General features: G+C 40.7%; 1 long non-coding RNA gene across 1 annotated transcript; it reads right to left on the bottom strand.

Annotated features, from left to right (window-relative positions):
- Positions 1-11,482: 11,482 nt before the first annotated feature.
- LOC113968133 lies at positions 11,483-17,744 on the bottom strand. The gene is made up of 3 exons (XR_003534383.1): positions 17,672-17,744; positions 11,830-11,950; positions 11,483-11,634 (listed from the first exon to the last, which is right to left on the bottom strand). It is a non-coding gene; the product is annotated as an uncharacterized LOC113968133 (long non-coding RNA).
- Positions 17,745-20,374: the final 2,630 nt, after the last annotated feature.

Below are 20,374 nucleotides of genomic sequence, written 5' to 3'. Positions count from 1 at the left end.
AAGAGAGCAAAGTATGAGGAGAATTGGTGCTCTGGGGACAGGATGTAGATCAGGAGATGAACCTGCAGAGACAGAGATGATGGGAGGAACTGGGATGGAAGGACCTCAGACTGATGGAAATAATGGACTGTCAGGAAGGTTTGCTCTAAAAAAAAAAACCAGGAACCACTTGACTGAGAGTTTCTTTTTCCCATCCGGAAACACAGACATATTACAGTGGTGTGAACCACAGATGAATCTTTTTGTGAGAAATGCCTGAGTAGAGTTATTTTTCTTCTGGTCTGAGTATTTGTAGAAAGCAACCTTTTTTGACAGGTGAAGTAAACCAAATTTTTAAGCTCTTTGAGTCCTTTACTTCAAATATTTATTTCTAAATCTCTTCCCTGTTTGTCTTTGTGTTCAATTCAGCCTGCTAATACACTAACTGAAAAATGTTTTCTAAAGAGATGGATTTTATAAAAATGCTTTCCATGGTGTGCTGTGAATCCTGAATTTGCGACTGAACTCAAACCATTTTAAGAATAACTTGAGAGTTGTTCTTGAGAGTTCATTAGTAACAGATCAATTAGTAAAGATGAAGATAGATACATTGAAAAGGGACAGAAATCAGTGAACGCAGATATACCTATGTTTGTCTGGGGAGATTTTATTTTAGAAGCAGCTACAATCAAGCGCTCTAATTTCAGAGTTGTCAATCTGAAGTGTTAAAAATTCAGAGATAAATTACACTGGGTTCTTTTTCTATTTTAACTTAATTTTTTAGGGATTGTATTTGAAAGATTTTTCTCTAACAATAAGCATTAAATATGCTAAGTGAAAACTGAATTTTCACTTGGGATTCCTGTTTCTGCAGTGGGGTACTTTAAGAAAAACAGTAAATATTGTCAGGTCCAAAAAGAATAGTAGCACTGCAATATTTGTTTGAATTTCAAGAAAACAATTGCTAAATATGTTTCATCAAACTATATGTTTCATCAATGCTGACTGTTAGTGATGTAGAGGAATAGCTCTCAAAGGGACTATGGGCATATAGAGCCACGTGCCTTCAGGACCAGCTGTTTCATAGTAATGACCAACACACATGTTGTGCCTGTGGTGAGCTCAACCTGCATTTAAATAGTGTGCTGGTTTAAAAGTTAACCAGCAAGGGAAAATGAACTCAATTCAAAAGAGAGATTTATAAGTCAGAATAACAATTTATTAAAATAATGCAATAAGTACAATTATACAGACAGACAATTGGTTTTAACCCACAAAACCCAAATGTACAAACCCAGCACCCTGGGGTATGAACAAAAGTGGTGTACCTTGGCCCACCCCCCGAGTCCAAAGCAAAGGGAGAGGGGATAAACCTGCTGGTGGGAGAGCTGCTGCAGTCTGGTCAGAAGTGGTGATTGCAGTCCAGTTGAGGGTGGTGGTCTCAGCCTGGTTGGGAGCAGCGGTGGTCTGCTGTCTTCCTCTGGGTCCCACGAGAGAGAGCCCCAAGGCTCTGAAACTCCCAGTTATATACTCTCCAGTTCAGGCAGGAGTGCTCAGTCCCTCCCTCAGAGTAGGGAATTCCATAAAAGGGCATGCGGATGCTCAGTCCCTCTTATCAGAGCGGGGAATTCCATATAAGGATATCAGAGCGGGGAATTCCATAAAAGGGTACAGGAACATCTTCCCACCTTGCAGGCTTCTACTGACAGCAGTTTTTGGGAAATGGCATGGAGGCTATAGAATACACAGTTTTGGGTTGCACCCATCCAGGGATGAATTGGTCCCAGCCGTTCTAACCAGGACAAATAGCAATAATTACCACCAATTTATCATGGCAGAAAAGCAAGTCAAAAGCTTAGAGCTTGGTTCTACATATGGCTATGTAAACAAGTATGTGATGAGGTAGACAGTCTTCTACATGAAATTTGTCCTTGTGATAAAAGCACCAGTACAGAATTTAAGAAAAATAAAAATTAAAAAAAGGCAATTTAAACAGTAGTGCTTTTCTTAATAACTACACCTTCATACTAGTTTGACATGGCTATCTAATCTGTTCCAGACATCCTTTTATATTAAATGTCTCAATAATGGAAGATGATTTCCACATTCCCATTACTGCTATGAAGATCTAATATATAACCAATATGATGTACAGTAAAAGAAAACCATTTATTAATGAATATGTTAATGGGAAAAAATCATCTAGAAAGATGGAGATTGCACTTGGCCATTTATTTTGTGTGATCAAATTCCAGTATATCATGTGGAGCGTCCTTCAGAGTTCTCTAGGGAAAAATCAATAGGAAAAAAAGAAAGAATCCCTTGAATATAGAGAGCTGAAGACTTGTATATAACTTGGGAGACTTAGTAGTCTATAGTCAGTCATTCATAATTCAAACCAAGTCTCATTTTTGAGTGAGGAAAAAGTTCTATTGTCTTATATTTGTGAGGAAGAAGGGTTTGGATTGTGATTCAGTTCCAGGACATAGAGCCCCAAAATCTTGATCATTGTTAAATAGTTTGTAGGGAAGGAGTCATTAGTACACCCACAACATTCCCCTTGGCAATATTATTATGCAAAGCTCAAAGATTAAGGAAAATGCTGACTAAATAGCTTTTCTAGAGCTTATCTGTCTCAGGAAGTTGTCTGTAATGTCTTTTGCCCATGGAGTTTCTTCAAAACAATGTTTTTGTGTTAGTCAACATATGTCTGTTTGGGACTGAACTTGGAGAAGCCTCAAAAGATCACTTGGAGCAGGATGAGTATCAATGGAGGAAGTTAGTAGGAGTGTTGTACTGGCTGTCCATGCTGGGTTTCACCTTGCAGTAACTTTCCTGTACAGCCCAAGATCTGACTGTGGGCAAAAGTAGGTTGTCAGGGAGCAATTTGCTTTTACGATTGCAGGACATAGTTTTTCATGTCTATTCATAGAATCATCGAATGGTTTGGGTTGGAATGAACCTCAAAGATCATCTAATTCCAACCCTCCTGTCATGGGCAGGGAAACCTTCTACTAGACCAGGCTGGTCAAAGCCCCATCCAGACTGGCCTTGAACACTTCCAGTCCACAGCTTCTCTGGGCAACAACCTGCAATCTTCTGATTCATTGCATTTTATCTGAAGATAGTAAAAACCCTCATTTGTTTCTATATTCATCAGAACTAAAAAATGGATTTTCTATATTTTTGGGGGCTATTTGAAATCATTCAGCTGTAGGATGTATCCTTCGTGAAACGGTGGGTTTAACCTCATCCTCACACTAATAGTTTGCATGTTATATATCTTTCGCTCTAAAGAAGCATCTTTGCAGGGAGAAATCTTCTTGCACAATTCTTTCATTGGATTATTCTGGCAGGGATTCTTTTTCTGCTGTATCTCAAAGATCTTGAGAAACCTAGTGCTGATTGTATCATGTTCAGTGTCTTGCCACAGGCGATAATCCTGTGATAGCCTGAAATTCATAAATCTGTCATGCACCAGCCTAACATATCCCAATATCATGGGAGTTCCCAGTCTGTGTGTGGGATAAAGAGCAGATCCATCATGGGATTGTATCATTATACGTTTGTGTTGCAAGAATTCACACTGTAATCTACAAGCATCTTAGCACAAGGCTATACACAAAGCAAAGCCAGCTCTTGACAACCTTAATTTAAAAAAAAAAAAAAGAAAACCCCCTCTGCCTTTCACAAACTTACAGAACATATTAGTCACCTTGCTGTAGAGCCTATTAATATTTTCTATTGTGATTGCAAAATCAGTTCCCTCCTTGAACCAAAGCAAAAATCCTTCTTGCAGGTGAAAAAGCATAAGCTTTAATAATATGAGAAAATTCATTTCTTATTGCCATCTGCTTCTGGGATGTGAAAAGGAAGGGGGTTGATGCTGTATGGGCTTTGCCTTTGTGCTTTAGTTAATCCTGCTGTGATAAAGTCCCACATCTGAAGTAGTGACTGTCAGCAGTTCCTCTGCAATAATGCACATGAAAAAGCAGGTGAACAAAAGACATACAAAGCCAGAAGGAAAATGAAAATGCAGAAATTTCAGTTGTAATACTGCATGCCAGGTTCATGAGCAAATTAAACCTTCTCTGTTCTCATGTCCACTGCTGATTTTCTACCTTCTGGAGAGTTTCACAGGAAAGACAGTCCAGTGCTATGTGGAAAAACATGAGTTTGCCTCATTTCTGTGTCATGGGTTTCTGTCATGACCTCTGGCTTGTCACTCGGGCCCTCTTGCTGAAGCCACTGACTTAATTACCTTCAACCGCAGAATGAGATTTCAACAGCAGATTTGTGACACAGGCTTCTTTATTCAGCAAATAAAGAACCTGTGTATCCATGGTTAACTGTGACACTGTGAGATGCAACTGCCTTAAACACCCCTGTATGTTATATATGCGTGTGTGTGTGTGTGTGTGTGTAAAGCTTATCTGAAAAGTTCTTAGGAAAGCAAAAATAAAACAAAAGGACCCCAAAAGTACATTTTCCTCTTGCATGAAATCTGACTTCTGAGACTGTAGTCCTTTGTTTCAGTCTTCCAGACTCTGTACAGTGTGCAATGAAAGAGTCACCACAGGCATCAAGAATTGTTCTGAGTGTTGTGAGAGATGCTTGGCACTGAGATTTGAAAAATAAGAAGCCTCATTCTTCTCTAAGATAGCAGATGGCATTTTGGTCAAAGACAGGACAAGATCTTGTGACAACAAAGCTGAATTTTTATACCATTTCCTTAAGGTGCTGATCTTTATTGTTCCTGAAAACTGTCACACAAACTGAGAAGAAAGGATCATGAACATTTATTTTAGAAAGCTCTTTGTATGAAAAACCAGACTCAGCTGTCCCAGATGCAACCTTAAATAGGGTCAGTACAATATCACTTAGAAAATATTTGACCTAGTTCAATGAAAGTTTAAAGAATTCAAAGGTAGGAACACACTAAAGGAAAAGGGTTTTCCCTGCTGTACCGAGTGAAAGGGTCTAAGGTCATGGAGTAGCTAAGAATAGATGACTTCATTGTTCCCTATGGTCTTATCTTGGAAACCACAAATGCCTATAGCAGGAGATCTGTGACCTTTGCTAAACTTTAGAATCCGCTCTTAGATTTATCCTGAGAGTAGCTACACTGTCGTATTTGTTAATATTGAACTCAATTCCCATCAAAAAACTAAGTCTGTGTCAATGGAAAATATAGTTTTAGCAGAACAGATTGCAGGATCTCTGTGTTTACTGACGTAAAGGTTAAAAATGAAGTCTTTGATAATCCAAGGACACTAAACTTTAAAAGTAGGTGTGAATGTTTGGGTGGTGGTTGACTTTGGACTGTCTGTCAGGTTGTGTGCCCACTGAAGACGTGGGAGATGGTACCTGCAACAGGAGACACTTCTGCCTAAACTGGAAAACATCTGAGCTTCCTGGGAGCGCAGTGCCTCCTCTGGGAAGAGCAGGAGCTGGGAAGTATCTCAGAGTGCTGCTTGGCTCCATGGTTTTGAGCCTCATGGCAGAAAAGCTTCCCTGCCCTATGATTCGCAGTGGTCATGGGGACTGTGGAATTATATTGAAGTGTCTCTAACTGATGGCCAGACAGAGCTGGGCACTCTGTGTCTGGAAAAGGAGGATTTCAAGATGACTGACCCTTTTAAATTATGCAGTATGTTTCCTGAATAAAATGAAATATGACACAAAATAAAAACGAAATAGCAATACATATTGTTAAATGGACACTCGAATTGACTGAGGGTGGAATTCAGGGCTGAGGGCTGTGATTTAAACACATATATGTGCTGTGCTCCCTCTGCTCAAGAGGCTGTTTCTACCTTAAGCAGAAAGAAAATTCTGAACAACATTATTTGTTTTTTTTCACTGGAAGTACCTTTCTTAATTTATTTTATCCAGTTGGTGCCAGATATTGTCCCTCTATAAGGACTGTGAGAGGTAATAAATACCTGCCATGCAGACAGCCAACTCGGCCAAGGCTGGTGATTTATTTTAAACAACTGCTTTGATTTTTTTCCTTCAAGATTTACTCTTTAGTAGGAGATGACACTGTTGTCTTGTGCCATTAATGTTCTTTCCTTCCAGTGACACAGCCTGTTAATTAGAGAAAGGAGATAAATTCAAAGCCAGGTGGAAATCAATAGATCTTGATTTTAAAAGATTATTTGCTTTGTATAAGGCTTAAACAGTTTTATTTCAGTACAAAAATAAAAAGAAATATGGGTGGTGGGTTTTATAATTTTTGACAGCCAAGTTTCAATACTACTAATGTCACAATAGTGTTTTAACCATCTTACACCTCAATGCCTCTTATTTAGTCATATTATCTTTTTAGATTTTTTTTTCTGACTTTGGAATTTCTGGATGTTGCTATATATGCTTTCAATTTTCATCACAATGATTGGTTTTCTGAAGCTGCTTGGCTTGTGGGTTTTTTTTCCTTTTTCTTCAGATTTTTGACAGATACAGGAGCAAATGACTAGACTTGATCCCAATAGAAAGTATTAAATTCTTCTGCAAGGTGCTTTAGGGTGTATAGTTGTGTCAGAAGCGAGGAATAATATTTAGTGCTCAGTGATCCTTTGGACCAAAGGAACATCTGCCCCTTTTAAACTATACCTGAGCAGCAGTACGAGAGCTGTGATGGGAGGAGGAAATACAGCAGCACTGATCCAGAAATCATTGCTGCCTTGACCATTCCTCCTCCATTGGTTTGCTTCAGAGACAGAATTTTGGTTATCTGACCTCTTGGTCAGAGCACAGAAAAGGGTGATTGCAAGTGGGAGAAGACACAGACAGGAGAAGGATTCTTGACGTACTGCAAAGACTTGATTGTGTGGATGATTTTCTGGGTGGACTGCAACTCTCTCTTTTCAGCACATTTGATTCTGACAAGTTTAATATGCACACAGAGACTCTCCAAGCAGGCTGTAGGTAACTTAAAGGGTGCACAGCAATTGTTTGTTGGCTCATATACACAGTAGTTACCTAAGTTTAATGAGCCAACAGGATAAGCATTAATATGCTCACCACAGTGCTTCTGTTGTTCTCATCAATCAGACGGGGAAGAGCTCATCTCCATTGCTCCCTGGAACAGCCTGAGCCCTGATGCTGCTATCTTCTGAGTGCCTGTTTTTCTAATTATGGTCTAATACTTTTTCGTGTTCAATACATTTTCTCTCTTGAATGCTCACGAATACAGCTCTGCTATTACCTTTCTGTCTTTGTTTTCACCTTTCTGGTCTTGCGTGGTTTTAACTCTTGGGTGTTCTTACCATGAGGATGGGCATACCACCACCTCCCAACAACAGCTTATTTAGAAAAACAGAACCAGGGTTACACAGCTGTTCTGCACCAAGCTGGGTCTTGGTTCACAAACAACTGAGTCCTTCAGCCAAGCGTAATCAGAAAATAAGGAAAAACTGGGCACTTACAAATTATAATATATATATTCTGCTAGCCCTCCAGGCTGTAGCAGATTTTGGATAACTGAAAGAGATGAGGTTTAGGGTAGATATTACTGTGAGGTTGGTGAGGCACTCAAACAGGTTGCCCGGAGAAGCTGTGGCTGCCCCATCCCTGGAAGTGTTCAAGACCAGGCTGTATGGGGCTCTGAGAAACCTGGTCTAGTGGAAGGAATTCCTGCCCATGGCAGGAGAGTTGGAACTGGATGCTCTTTAAGGTCATTTCCAACCCAAACTATTCTATTATTTTATAATTCTATGATTTTATTTTACAGTAATTTGTTATGGACAAATTTATAACCTTCTTTGTGTGTGTAGACTGCTTTATGGTCCGTTCTTGCCATGATCAATTTGCTAATAGACTACCTTTATGGTTGTATCTGTAATACTCTGTGATCCATTTTGAGCTGCTTCTGTTCTTCCAGTACTCTTTGAAATTGGACAGGGCTGAGGATTGGTTTCCAGTGGGAAAGGTAATGTTCAACTTGCTCCTTTCTCCTACACTGTCTGTCTTCTGGACAGAAGGCTAAAATGCTCTTTGTGTTACACTTGGAGCAAATAGTATGGATCTGATGGCTGTGTGCATAAATCACTGCTGCTTTGCTGACTTGGATGTATACTAGGAATTACTGTATGGATTGTCTGAGATGACACTTGATGGGTTCTCTGAAATTATACTGTACAAAACCAAACAGAACTTGTCTCTGCCTCCCTCCTCTTCCTGTCTGTGTTTTCAGTTCAATGTTTTGCATTGGGTAGGAATGGGCTCACACTGTAATGTGTTAAGCAACCATGGAGATGTAATACCTGGCAAAACAGCAGGTCCAATTTCACCCTGATCTTCTTTTTTCTTCATTTATCTTCACTTCTGACCCCTGAGTCCTAATGTGAACCACAATTTAATGCCTGATTCTGTCTGTTCCTATGGCTATTTTAGTCTAGAAAGCTATGCCCAGAAAGTGTGAGTTTCAGGGGGAACAGGGTCTTCAGAAAAATAGTGTCATATAACAGTTTGGACTGGAAGGGACTTCAAAGATTGTGATTCCAACCCCCTTGTCTTGGGCAGGGACACCTTTCACTACCCATGTCATGGAACTAGAGTTGCTACAGTACTATAACAGTGGGACCCTTGGCTTCCAGAGAGCAGCTTGTATCAGCTCCAAAGCCAGACAAGGAACACCATTTGCACAGTGGGAAACAGATGTTTCAATATCTGTAATCCTATCTCTGCATGTCAGAGTTGAAAACCAGATTTTGTGGCTTTGCATGAGTCTGGTCAGTTGGCAAGGGGTTTAGAACTATCAAGTTGGGCTAAACTCAAATCTTTTTCATTGCTGCCCTGAGTCAACAAGGTCCTAACAGGAGTGGAGGACCCAGAACTGTGAAATGGGAAGCAGAGTTTCTACATAACAGAGTAGGGAGCTGATGATTTAAAATACACCCAGATTGCACTGTTTTACTGAGGGAGTGAGGAAGATGCATTTTATCATTGGAGCTCTTGCTGACTTTCCTGTTTGTGCCCTGGTCTGACACCACACACTTCTGAGGTCGTGTCAGGAACTCCCTGAAAGAAAGCAGGAGTCTCTCTGCAGAGAGAAACCTTCTGTGATACTGATCAAGGTGAGATAATTTAACTTCTGGGTGATTCAGGGGCTGCCTGCAAGTCCTGCTAGGGTGCATAGAGGTACCTGGACTAGTACCTTTAGATCTGTCAAGGTAATTTGACCTGCCATTAATGAAATCCCTACATACTCCTGGAGGCAGAATGAAGGCATGAGCCAGGGCCTGGTGGAGCTGCCCTAAGACTCGTGAACATAGTTTATGATCCCTGTGTTGGATTTTGGTAAATTGAGAATTTTTTGTTTCCTGTGGACTGGACACAAGATGCTCAAAGACTAGACAAATGCAGATTAAACTAGACTTTTCTAACGTGAAAGATACATATTGAAAGGGGTGAAAAAGGCTATTACTATGTAGTGCACCCTGCAAAAGCATTCACAGATGGGATATTTTGATGAAGCAGCTGTCCCATCCAAATGTAGCTGAAGCAGTTGGTTGGTTCCCACTGAGACCAGAGACACACTTGGCAGGATTCTAACAAAATGTTCATGTATTGTGAATGTATCTGCCAGCCAGCCATTTGAACTGTCACCACTCTCTGCTACAACGCTGCAGCACGGCAAGGGCAGGGCCATGGGCACTGAATTTCAAGGCATTTGTCAGAGCTGTCCCCTTGGTACAGTCTCAAAAACAGAATGCATGCCAGCAGCCACGTTTTGTTCAGAGGGAACATCCAACTGCATTACTGTCAGCCTCTCTGCAGCATTGCAGGCTGGCTGTGCTTGCCCATGGGTCGTTGTCTGAGGAGAGGGCTTATTCACTGGAGAGCGGGGACACCTGATGATTTATATTTATGTATCTATTTATTTAAAGTTTTATAAGCAACCTTTAAATCAGGACGATGTACTTATTGAGCAGCAGTGATTTGGAGGAGAGAAGCAGGACAGTGTCAGACAGACATCACTGGCTTGTGCTGTATGGCTATTAAAAGTCTGGATCACAGCAGGGAATTGGGCACGGCGAACGGATACATCTAGGAGGGGTGGAGCAGTGGAGGGACTGTGCATCCCTAAAATAGGCACAGCATTTGATGCAGCTCTTCATGACACCCAAATTAGAATGGTTGTGGGTGTGTGCCTGACAGGTTGTCCCTGCTGAAGATGTTACTGCACCACTGTCATCTATGAAGACTGAAAATAGGTAGAAAACCTGGAGAATAATTGTATTTTTAAGAGATGGCTAGAATGTCTTAAAGGCTAGGAGAAGACCACTCTGGAGATGTGGTATCATGGGCCTCAGACATCCAAATTTGCTGGCACTTTCAAAGGGTGATTGCTCTGTTGAAATTTTGCAGAGGTCCATGTAGACATGCCTCCAGTTGCAGTCTGTTGTGTGCTCTAATGCATGCTCTATCCTCCAGTGTCCTACGAGCTATTTAAACATTTAGTTTTGGTATGAGCAGTTCCTGCAGTTCCCAGAAATGAAACTAACCTTGATACATAGATCCATGCTCACTTTAGCTGTGCTTCCTAAAGCAGTGTTGCTGCATGGCACCATAGCATTTTTTAAAGTACATACCAAGAATGATTGTAGTAATGATGCTGATTGCTGCTTAAACAGGTAAAGAAGGCATGTTTTTCTGCTACTCTTGTGGATATTGCTTCAAAGGCAAGATTTCTACGGTGAAGGAAATGTGAACAGAAGAGCAGAGACTTTGCAAAGATTGAGCAGTTGAATTTCGATAGAATAATTCCTTACCTTTTCTAAAAATGAGACTTATACATATGTATTAGGATTGAAGAATCCCTTTGTGTGAGGTGTACTCAGGAAACTGAAATTACTGCACACCTTCGGCAGTTACCAGTGCCAATATAACTAACCTCTTCTTTAATTAATGTTTGAATATAATTAAGCAACAGCACAGTGTAAACCTAGTGGTGATTTTATCATTGAAGAAACTTTCATTTCCATGAAGAACAAGAGCAGCGGTAGGAAGAATAAAAAATACATGAGCCCTCTGAGATGATGTGAGTGTATTAATCTGTATAATGCCTGCCATACCTCCTTCTCCAAAACAACAGCACCAGAAGGTGGTTTTCCTTTCTGTCCCTTAATACATTGAGCATCGTTAAATAGTTCAATGCAAATAAATAAAGAAAGTAGCTTTATCTCAATCACTCCATATCTTCACAAACAATCCTTGTAGTGTCATATGAATTGTCAGTATAATATGTAATGAAAACCAATAGGCACAAAACATCAAAAGTTAGGGTGTGCAGTTTGACAGATATAAGTAGTGATATAGGAAAAAAAAAAAGCCTGTGTTTTCATTTTTAGGAGCCCAGAAGATGCTTCTATGTAAGTTTGTTGCTAATGCAGAAGAGACACCTCTCTGAAGGTCGAAATACTGTGAGTTTCAGGCTGTTTATTTAGAAACATAAACATGTATTTATTTTAAAATAAAACATGGGCTTCCTTTGACACAAAGTCGTCAAATCTGCTGTGTGTCTGGATTAGATTTTCAATTGAATCAGGTTCAGTTTACAATATAACAATGTTTATCAAATGTGTTTTCCTGAAATGTCTTGTGTTTTTAATGAGGAAGATAGATGGGTATACACTGCCAGAAAGTTCCCTGTGGGAAAACAGAGTGGGATATGATTAGAACGATTCAGGAAAGAACAGTGAAGAAAGAAAGGCAGGCTCAATTCTTTGGGAGCAAAAGTTTGTGGAAGATAAAAAGGTGATGCACGCAAAAGGAAGACATTAAAATTCATTAAAGAGTTTGGATGACAAATATTAAGGTTTGGGCAGGAGAGATGTTTCTTACCTAAATGATTATTCCAAACCTAATGAGCTGAGAATGAAGACCTCAGAGAAAAGCAAAGACTGCAGTAGCTGCATTGATGGCGAACAGGTGGCCAAATGCTTGAGGCGGATGTTGCTAGGTGCTGCAAAAGAAGAAATCAGAGAATTTAGATATGCCTTAGATACTTTGAATGCACTGAGGATATTCCACCATGGCTGTGGAAGAAAAAGGATAATCAATTAACAGATATTTTTAAGTCATATATGAAATATATATATGAAATATACACATGTACCAGTGTATATTTCATGCATAGAACTGCCCTTGATCCTAATCAACAATTGCTGTACGCCGTTCCTGTGTGAGCTGCAGACAAATCTTAGGTGGTGATGTCAACTGATGATGAAGGAAGGTTGGAGAAAACAGTGGTGATTTTTTTTATTTATTTTTTATGCAATCTTGTTGCAAAATCCTACTGAAAGCTGTATTTGATTTCTCTGATCTTGCTACACGTGGTTGTAAATGAGTATGCCAGACATGAATGAAAAGGGCACCTCTTGTTAGATTCGGCTTCTGGATGGCCACATGGAGATGTGACAGGAAAACTGGTCAGAGGTCAGTTCAGTTTTTGGGAACTGTCAGGTTTGGGAGACAGAAACGAATGCTGAGTGATTGCTTGTCATCAAAAGAAAGCCCAGACATGTCAAAGAGGTGAAATGAGGACAGGTCCTGAAGGGACATGACCAGTGGTGATGTGTTGAAGAAGACACGGCAGTTAAAACACAAAACAACTTAATGAGGGCTCAGTGAAATAACTGAAGGAAAAGAGGACACTTTGTCATGACAGACAAATAAGACCCATCCACCAGCAAATGGATACATCAAGATGTTTTTCAATGGCAACAGAAGAAATTAGACTGCCAGGGTGCTGCTCCATTGCTAAATAAAACAGGGTAGGCATTGATCTCCAGCTCAGAGTTCAAATGGCAAGGGATTGCTTGTATCCACACAACTCCTCCTCCCTTTCCCTCAACTCACATTGTCTTCAGGGAATGGTCCCAGGCAAGTGCTCTTCTTGAACCTGCCTGAAAGGCTACAACTGACATTCTAAACACACCAGAGCAAGTTTGTGCTAACAATTAAAAGCCAGGAACAATTCCAGTTAATGTTTCAGTTTGTCATGGCCCCGTTTGTATGTACTAACGCATCTCATCCAATGATACAGGGCGTTGAGGCCATTGAATATGCAAAACAGACTGTGCCATCAAAGTTTGAATGCAGGAAGAAGGGCTCATACATTCAAATATGGGGGATGAAGGCTATGTTCCTGCTCTACTTGGGAGACAGGCATGAATATGACAGGCATTGAACAGGGAGGAGAGAATTAGGCTGAAAATGAGCCAGTCAGAAACCCTGGAGTGATGGGGTCAAGAGGACAAGCCAGAGACATAGAGAGATCAAGGGCAGGGGAGACAGCTCTGAGTCAGCAGCACTGGAAGGAAATCAAGTGAATGTCTCTGTAATGGCCTGGGGTCCTTTTATATCATCTCTCTGCAGTGCTAGCAGCAGCAATATTTGCTGTACCAGATGTGGATTTAATTATTGTGCAGCTTATTTCTCTCTCTGGGTCACTCTGAAACCTCAAATGGAGGGCGAGAGTGTGTATGGGGAATTGTCTACAAATTCAAGCAGAGTAAGAGGAGACAGTAGGGTCAGTCCTGGAGGTCATGGGGTGGAGGAAGCAGCAATTGCTGCCTCTCGCCCTCATCCCTTGACTGAAGTGGAGCTCAAGGGTAGGAGTGAGACATGGTTGGTTTTTTTCCTGAAATTGGAGCTCTGGACACTGTGGCCAGAACAGTCATTGAGGAACTTTTACAGCAGCTTGTTAAGCTCCTGACTGGCACATTTGCATGGCTGTGTAGGTCACTACAATATTTGTTTTCCACTCATCTTCACTTTTCTGAACCCACTGAAGTCCATTTTCTCAAGGGGTGTTCCCCTAGAGAGTGCTTTCTGATAGCAAAGAGATCTCACAGGAATGGATTGAAGGGATGGTGTGAGAAGGAAAAGTCTACTTTTTTACTATATATATGCACTTTGCTTCTTGCAGACATTTTGACAAAGCTGCCACAATTGGCTTCTATAAATGTGATTTTAAAAAAATACGGAAAAGTTAAGACCCTGGGGGAAAATACTAAGATCTGGTTTGGCAAATTTTGTGGGATTAGGAGGTAAATTTTTAGAAAGATATGAAGATTCTTATTTTGACAGATACGCATATGTCTGTGGAATGGGATTGCAAAAGATTTTAATGGAAAAATTCATTCTATAGGAAGGGTTGGAGTGCAAAGTGAGACTGGAATAAGCATTTCTATTTGAATGCCATTCCTACAGGGCCAGTGTCTGATATCCATGGCAAAGAAACTCTGGGGACAATTCCATATCAGAAAGGCTGAAGCAGAAGTAGCTGGGCTTTCTCAAAAGGGGGTGAGCCTTTCAAACATCTTTTTGGCTGATTGTAGGGATAGGTACAATTTCGAGAGAATTCGTGATGGAAAGCTAGAACTCGATTTCAATTAGGAAGACTGTAAAATGCCTTCTCAAATGGGTTAGAATTATTTTCCCCCTTCTTTCTGCATTTCAGAGTAAATTGCAAGGAGAAGTTGTGAGCAAGCTCTCTCTTTCCCTGGTACGCAGAGAGACAACATGTTTGCAGACATGTACAAGGCCTCCTTGGGCCAGAGAGGGTGGGGGAGGAGAGAGAGAAGATACAAAAAGCCTTGAAGAAGGTGGGGCATTGCCCTTTTTCCCCTGGGGCCCCGGGGCATGTAGCATCATTAAGAAGTGGTCCTTGCATCTGAAGTAAACCTCTTTTTAATCCTTCTACTGCCTTGGCATTCTTGGGAAGAATACCTGTGTATGCTTTACCTTACACTGATGCAAGATTGTGAAGGGTAGTTTCAGCTGAATGGAGAATGACAGCAGCACTGCAGAATGGCTAAATAGGTGGCTGAGAATAAATTGGTCAAGTAATACCAATAGTTAGAAATGTTGGTAAAGAGCAAACAGGTCAGGATGAAGGCTTAGGTGAGTCTGTAGGGTCAGTGTCAGCAAAGATTCCTCTGACTCCTCTGCTTGTTACTGTCTGCATTCTTAACATAATTTTGCAGCTCACATTCCCTGTTGAACCTCCTCCTACTTCATAATCCTTCCATGATGACACCAGACTTTGACCAAGACTAGATCTACGGGTTCAAAATCTGACATGGTTGAAAGGAAGCTTTGCAAAGTCCATTTCTGAGCTCCAGTGTGAGGCTCTAAAGAGTGACTGATTACCTTCCATGGCCAGTAATTTCATAAGGCACTCTCTGCTGTAGGTTGTTGGCATAATAATTAGTTGGACTGAATTTGGCTTGGCTGATTTATAATAGGAGAAGACAATAAAGTATTTTGGCTCCAGCTATGGGGTCATTAGTTTTTTAATTGCCAAGGCAATGCAGAGCTGTCTCTGATAAATGATTTCTTGTTCCCTCTCTCTTTCTCTTTAGAAATATCTCATTTGCTAAGTGGCTGCCCCACTCTTGAAGCTCAGCCAGGTAACAACAGAAAGAGATTATATTGAAGTGTTCATATTAAAAGTACTTGGAGCTAAAACCACTGTCAAGGGCTTGTTCAAACTCAACTTCAGGGGCCTGATTCCATAGAGAATGGTTTTGTTTCCCGTCCAGAAACCAAATATGAAGCAACATTTACAAAACCCAGAAATTTCTAGTGCCAAAACAGAGAATGACAGTCCTACTTCATAGCTAGGAATGAGCTGTGTTCATCTGTAAAGACATTAGGGACATGGTTTAATGGTGGACTTGGCAGTTCTGGGTTAACACTGGGACTCAATGATCTTAAAGGTCTTTTCCAACCTAAATGATTCTATGATTCTGAGAATGACCTTTATAATGAGGTTATTCATTTATATTATGGTTCTGCTATGAAAACTCCTTTCTAAGGTTGAAATATATTTTATATATAGAGAGAGGGATGAATTAGTATTACTGTTGCATTCTGTGGGCCTAAGGATTTATGTAAAGCAAGGTCTGTAAGGTGAAGTAGAGGTACTGTCTCTTAATAGACTTACCAAGAGAGACAGCCCTCCAGGCACAGAAATCCTGTTAAAAAATGACTAAACATATACTTATGCCAAAGAGTTTCCTGCAGAGCTGTGAGGATACAAGTGGATAGATGGAGTGGAATGGGACAATGGACTCAACAGGCTATTTTATGGCTAAGCAAGGACTCTTAGGAATGTCTTTAGGGCATCACCCATCCCATGGGAAAAGAGGTCCATGCCTTTCTGTGAATTGTAATAACACAACACTGGTCTCATTTTGTATTTAACGTTCCTGGTGTGATGAGAATGGTAGAGAACTGCCTTCCTGCGGTTGCTTTTCCCATCCCCATTGCTTCCACTTTACCTCATGGCTGCCTAGTTTTTAATTTCCTGTGAAGGAACCGGCACTGAAAGCTCCACCAGGGAAGAGGTGTTTGAAGGAAAATGAGGGATGCAGGAAATAGGGAGCTGTGCTATTTTTGAGCAATTCAGCTGCCTCTCCCATACAAACATTGTGATACTGCCCTGCTGGTAACACTGAAGGAGATCAGTATATCATTGTGTCTACTTGCTTTCAGACTGGACTTGGCTGTTTAGGACCAGGCTGCCTGGACTATCACTCTATATTCCATGAAAAAGGAACCCTCCTTCCCATCATCTTAGGTCTCCTGTGTATCAGAGTCTGTTCTGACTCCTGAAAGTCGTTTACCTTTTTCTGGGTCCCATTTTTCATTCACAGCAGTGAGACCTTTCTGCAGTGTCTGAATGTAAGAGGCCTGAGATTAATAACCATGGATGCTTAGGTTTCCTTTTGGGTTTTGATGTGGTCAATCTGACAGCCATTTTCCTTCTGGAATAATTGTTCAAATTATTTACTTCTTTTTTTTTTTCCTCCTCTGTCACATTTTTAGGCTACCACTGTCTGTGTTCTTGCAATTTATTTGTCTTTCTCCAGCTTCTCTGATTTTCCTGCTCTGATTTTCTTCTGCTTCCAGACACTGCAGAATTAGTTCCTATGTTTGACACAGCCATGTAGTTAACGGATAACTTAAAGGTTTCCCTGGACACTCTGGACACTGAATTCCTCTTTATCATTCATTTTACAAAGTAAGTTTTAGCATCTTTTAGAAAGTTCCATTCAAGCACTTGTTGAAGCCTAGGGTTTAATTCCTCTATGTATGCGTTTGATGTTAATTTGCATTTACATAGTTTTTCCTGCTCAGTAGAAGGTTGCCAGAATCAAATCCAAATGAAATTACTTTCATGGCTCTTTCTTTCTAAATTGGCTTTTCATCAACCTGCTCCAACTCCATTGAAGCATTCCGTGTCCCTCTCCCCCTACACATTTGTATATTTAAATTTTCCAGGTACTTTTGTAGGAAAAACCACCCTGGTAGAAAGTGCTGCAGTCCTACATAGACTGAGTTAAGACAAACTCTCCCTATCTCTAGCCATCATCCTATTGTGGATTGCATCCTGTTACACCTATTTTTGAGCTGTCATCTTCAGTCCTCATTGTCATCAGGGATAAAACAGAATAGTTCCAGTTGGAAGGGATCTGCAATGATCAGCTAGTCCAACTTAATTACCTTTTTTTAATGCAGAAAACACAGTGTATGTCTAGTCTGACTTTCTTTGATTTATAATTCTAGCTATCCATAGCCTGGCTTTAATTCTGCTTTGGTAGGAAGCTCATCTTATAAAGGATCTTTGCTTGACAGTTTGTGAAGTGAATTGTCAGCAGTTGGTGGAACATACCAGGACTTGTTTTTCCTGAGCACATGAAGTTTTCTTTTGGAGCTATTACAGAGGCTGTTGTTCCACAGGGGGAACTTCTCCTTGCTGGAGTGTGTCTCTGGCAGTGACCCAACAATGCACTGTGCAACCTGCTCACCTTTGACAGAGCAAAAGTGGTACCTCCTCATTGGCAATAGTACTGTAAGTCCCAGAGGATTAAATCTGTGAAGACTGACACAGAGCAAAAAGGGCAGTGTCCCTTTATTCCCAAAGGCCTTCTCACACTGCCAGTTGGTTCAAGAGAAAGTTCAGATCCACCTTCAGTGTTCGACCCTCTTTTGTGAATGGTTCATTCAGAACCAACTGTTTTCCAGTAGGTGCCAGATGATGTCCAGCAGCCCTGTTTTTTCATTCCATATGTTGAAGTATCAACCATTCACTAGACCCTCATATCCTAAAATACAAAACCAAAGGTCCTGCTGGCCCTGGGTTTGAAGTGGATAAGCAAAGGGGAGTAAACAGGGATGAGTGTCCTTGTGATGTTTTTCCCTGAGGTACCTCACCCAGACTTCTACTATTCTCACCTTCAGAGACTTCCTGAAGTCTATGAAATATTTTGCTATGTCTCCTCAGTGCATTTCTCTTCGATAAACTTGTCTCACTTTGACATCATGCAGACTGTGTGTGCTCAAAATTACTCATTCTTTCTTTGCTATGCCCAGTGTCATGCCCAACGCCATACCCAGTCCTAATTCAATACTGTCCCACAAATAAAAAAAAAAATTAAGAAAGCAAAAAAAGCCCTCAAATCCTCAAACAAACTTCCCCCAGAAAACAACAAACTGAAAACACAAACCCACAACTCTTGGCACAAAGTCAAACAACATTTCCTAACTGAAATCTATTAAAACTTTGAATTGTTACAACCCAGGAGGGTTTTTCATGGAAAAAGAAATCTTTAGAGCTGTAGGTGTTTAAAATCGACACCTTGGCAACTTCCAGGAGCTGTGTACTGAACGAGTAGGAAGTGACATATTACAAAATGTCTGTTGATGCCATGTTGCCCCCCCCACCTTGTTTCTTGGAACTGAGGGGCAGTTGGTGGCCAGGCTGATGGTGACAGAGAAGGGAGACATTGACTTAGCTCTCCCCATTGAGTTGTTTTTGAAAATAACAAAGAGTATGAAGTAACAAATCTTTTCCATTTCAGAGACAGCACAGAAGAGGCTCCAGCACCACTCTGATCCATGCCAAGAGAACAAGGGTCGGTGAAGCTTTGTCTTTTCGCTTCCCCTTTAATGTCTTACGTGGCCAAAGATACCAAGGAAGATGGGATAAACTTTCTTCATTGATATGGAACTGTGGCAGTAGCAGATTACTTTTTGTGGGATCAGGTGGAATTGTACCTTTCTGTCAAGTTTTACTAATTTGACAGTTCCTTAGCAAAGTTGTAGGTCTGTGCTAACTTCCCACATACATTTAACTGGGAAGGCACTAGCTATTCTGACACATATAGAGCATTAAAAAACCCCAAAAAAACAAACTACAAATATTATGAGTGAGAAGGAGGTATTGCTATGATCTGATCAGCTCCATGGCTCTTTTGGCTGAAGAACTTGATTCCAGTGGAAGAGATAATTATCTCAGTGAGTCCTCAAGGAAAGAATCAAGTAATCAAATAGGCTGAAACAAAATCAGCATCTCCAAAATTGATTTCCTTCTATGTTAGAGTCATTTTCCAAGGGGGTGAGGGGAAGGTGGTGGATGCAGAGTTTTTGGGTTTTAAGAAGGCTTTTCATAATGTCACTCACAGCATCTTCTGGACAAGTGGTCCAGCTGTGGGATGAGTGGGTCCAGGGTGCACTGGGTGAAGAACTTGCTGAAGGGCAGAGCTCAAAGTGTTGTAGTGAATCTGGCTGGTGACCAGTTACCAGAGGTGTTTCTCTGAGTTCAGTCCTAGGGCCAGTCCTGTTAAATACATTTGTCAACAATCTGGATCCAGGAGCTGGATGCACCATGAACAAATTTGTCTCCTCTCAATTACATCCAAAGGAAGAAAGTACTTTGATAATTAAGTGGTTAAGATTGGTGATACTTCAAATCTACAGGAAGCTACTGAATCATTCAAGTGTCTACTGAATTGAATAAACCAATACATCAACTGTGCCACCCAGGTGTCCAATCAAATAGTAAATTTGAGTTACTTTCTTTCCTACCTACTTTGCTTCATTGAATTGTTAACAGTGACATAATTGTTTGTAAAAAGTATCTGGTAGAGGTGTTGCTTGATTCTTTATGGCTTTCAAACTGGTGATGTATGAACCACAGCTCTATATTCAATACACTTTCAGGAACAGGCTCTGAAATATTTTTTCAGCCTTTAGAGTGAGACAAAGGTACCGAGGATGAATTCAATCAGAGCTGATGAGGCCAGTGCATATCTGAAGGTTAGGTTATAGCTAGGGGTCTGGCTTTCTTGGAGATCTGGTTCTTGGACATTTTTAAGAGCAGTACACCTTCAGGAAGCCAAATAGTTTGGAACATACCTTAGCGCTGTGAAAGCACAATGAAGAGTCTCTGTGCAAAAAAGCTGTAGTTTTTCTATTTCAAAAAACTGAATGTGGCTTCTCGCCTTCTCTGGCAAAGACATCAAGGCAACCTTCTATTTCTAACATCTGTATTTACTGAAGAAGAATGAAGCTGTGATTCGTGAACTGAAAGCTT

The sequence above is a fragment of the Neopelma chrysocephalum genome, unplaced genomic scaffold (assembly GCF_003984885.1).
Source record: "Neopelma chrysocephalum unplaced genomic scaffold, ASM398488v2 Primary Assembly neopelma1_66, whole genome shotgun sequence".
In the NCBI taxonomy this organism is placed as follows: Eukaryota; Metazoa; Chordata; class Aves; order Passeriformes; family Pipridae; genus Neopelma; species Neopelma chrysocephalum.
Note: the sequence above shows the minus strand (reverse complement) of the source record. Positions and strands in the feature narration are given on the sequence as shown.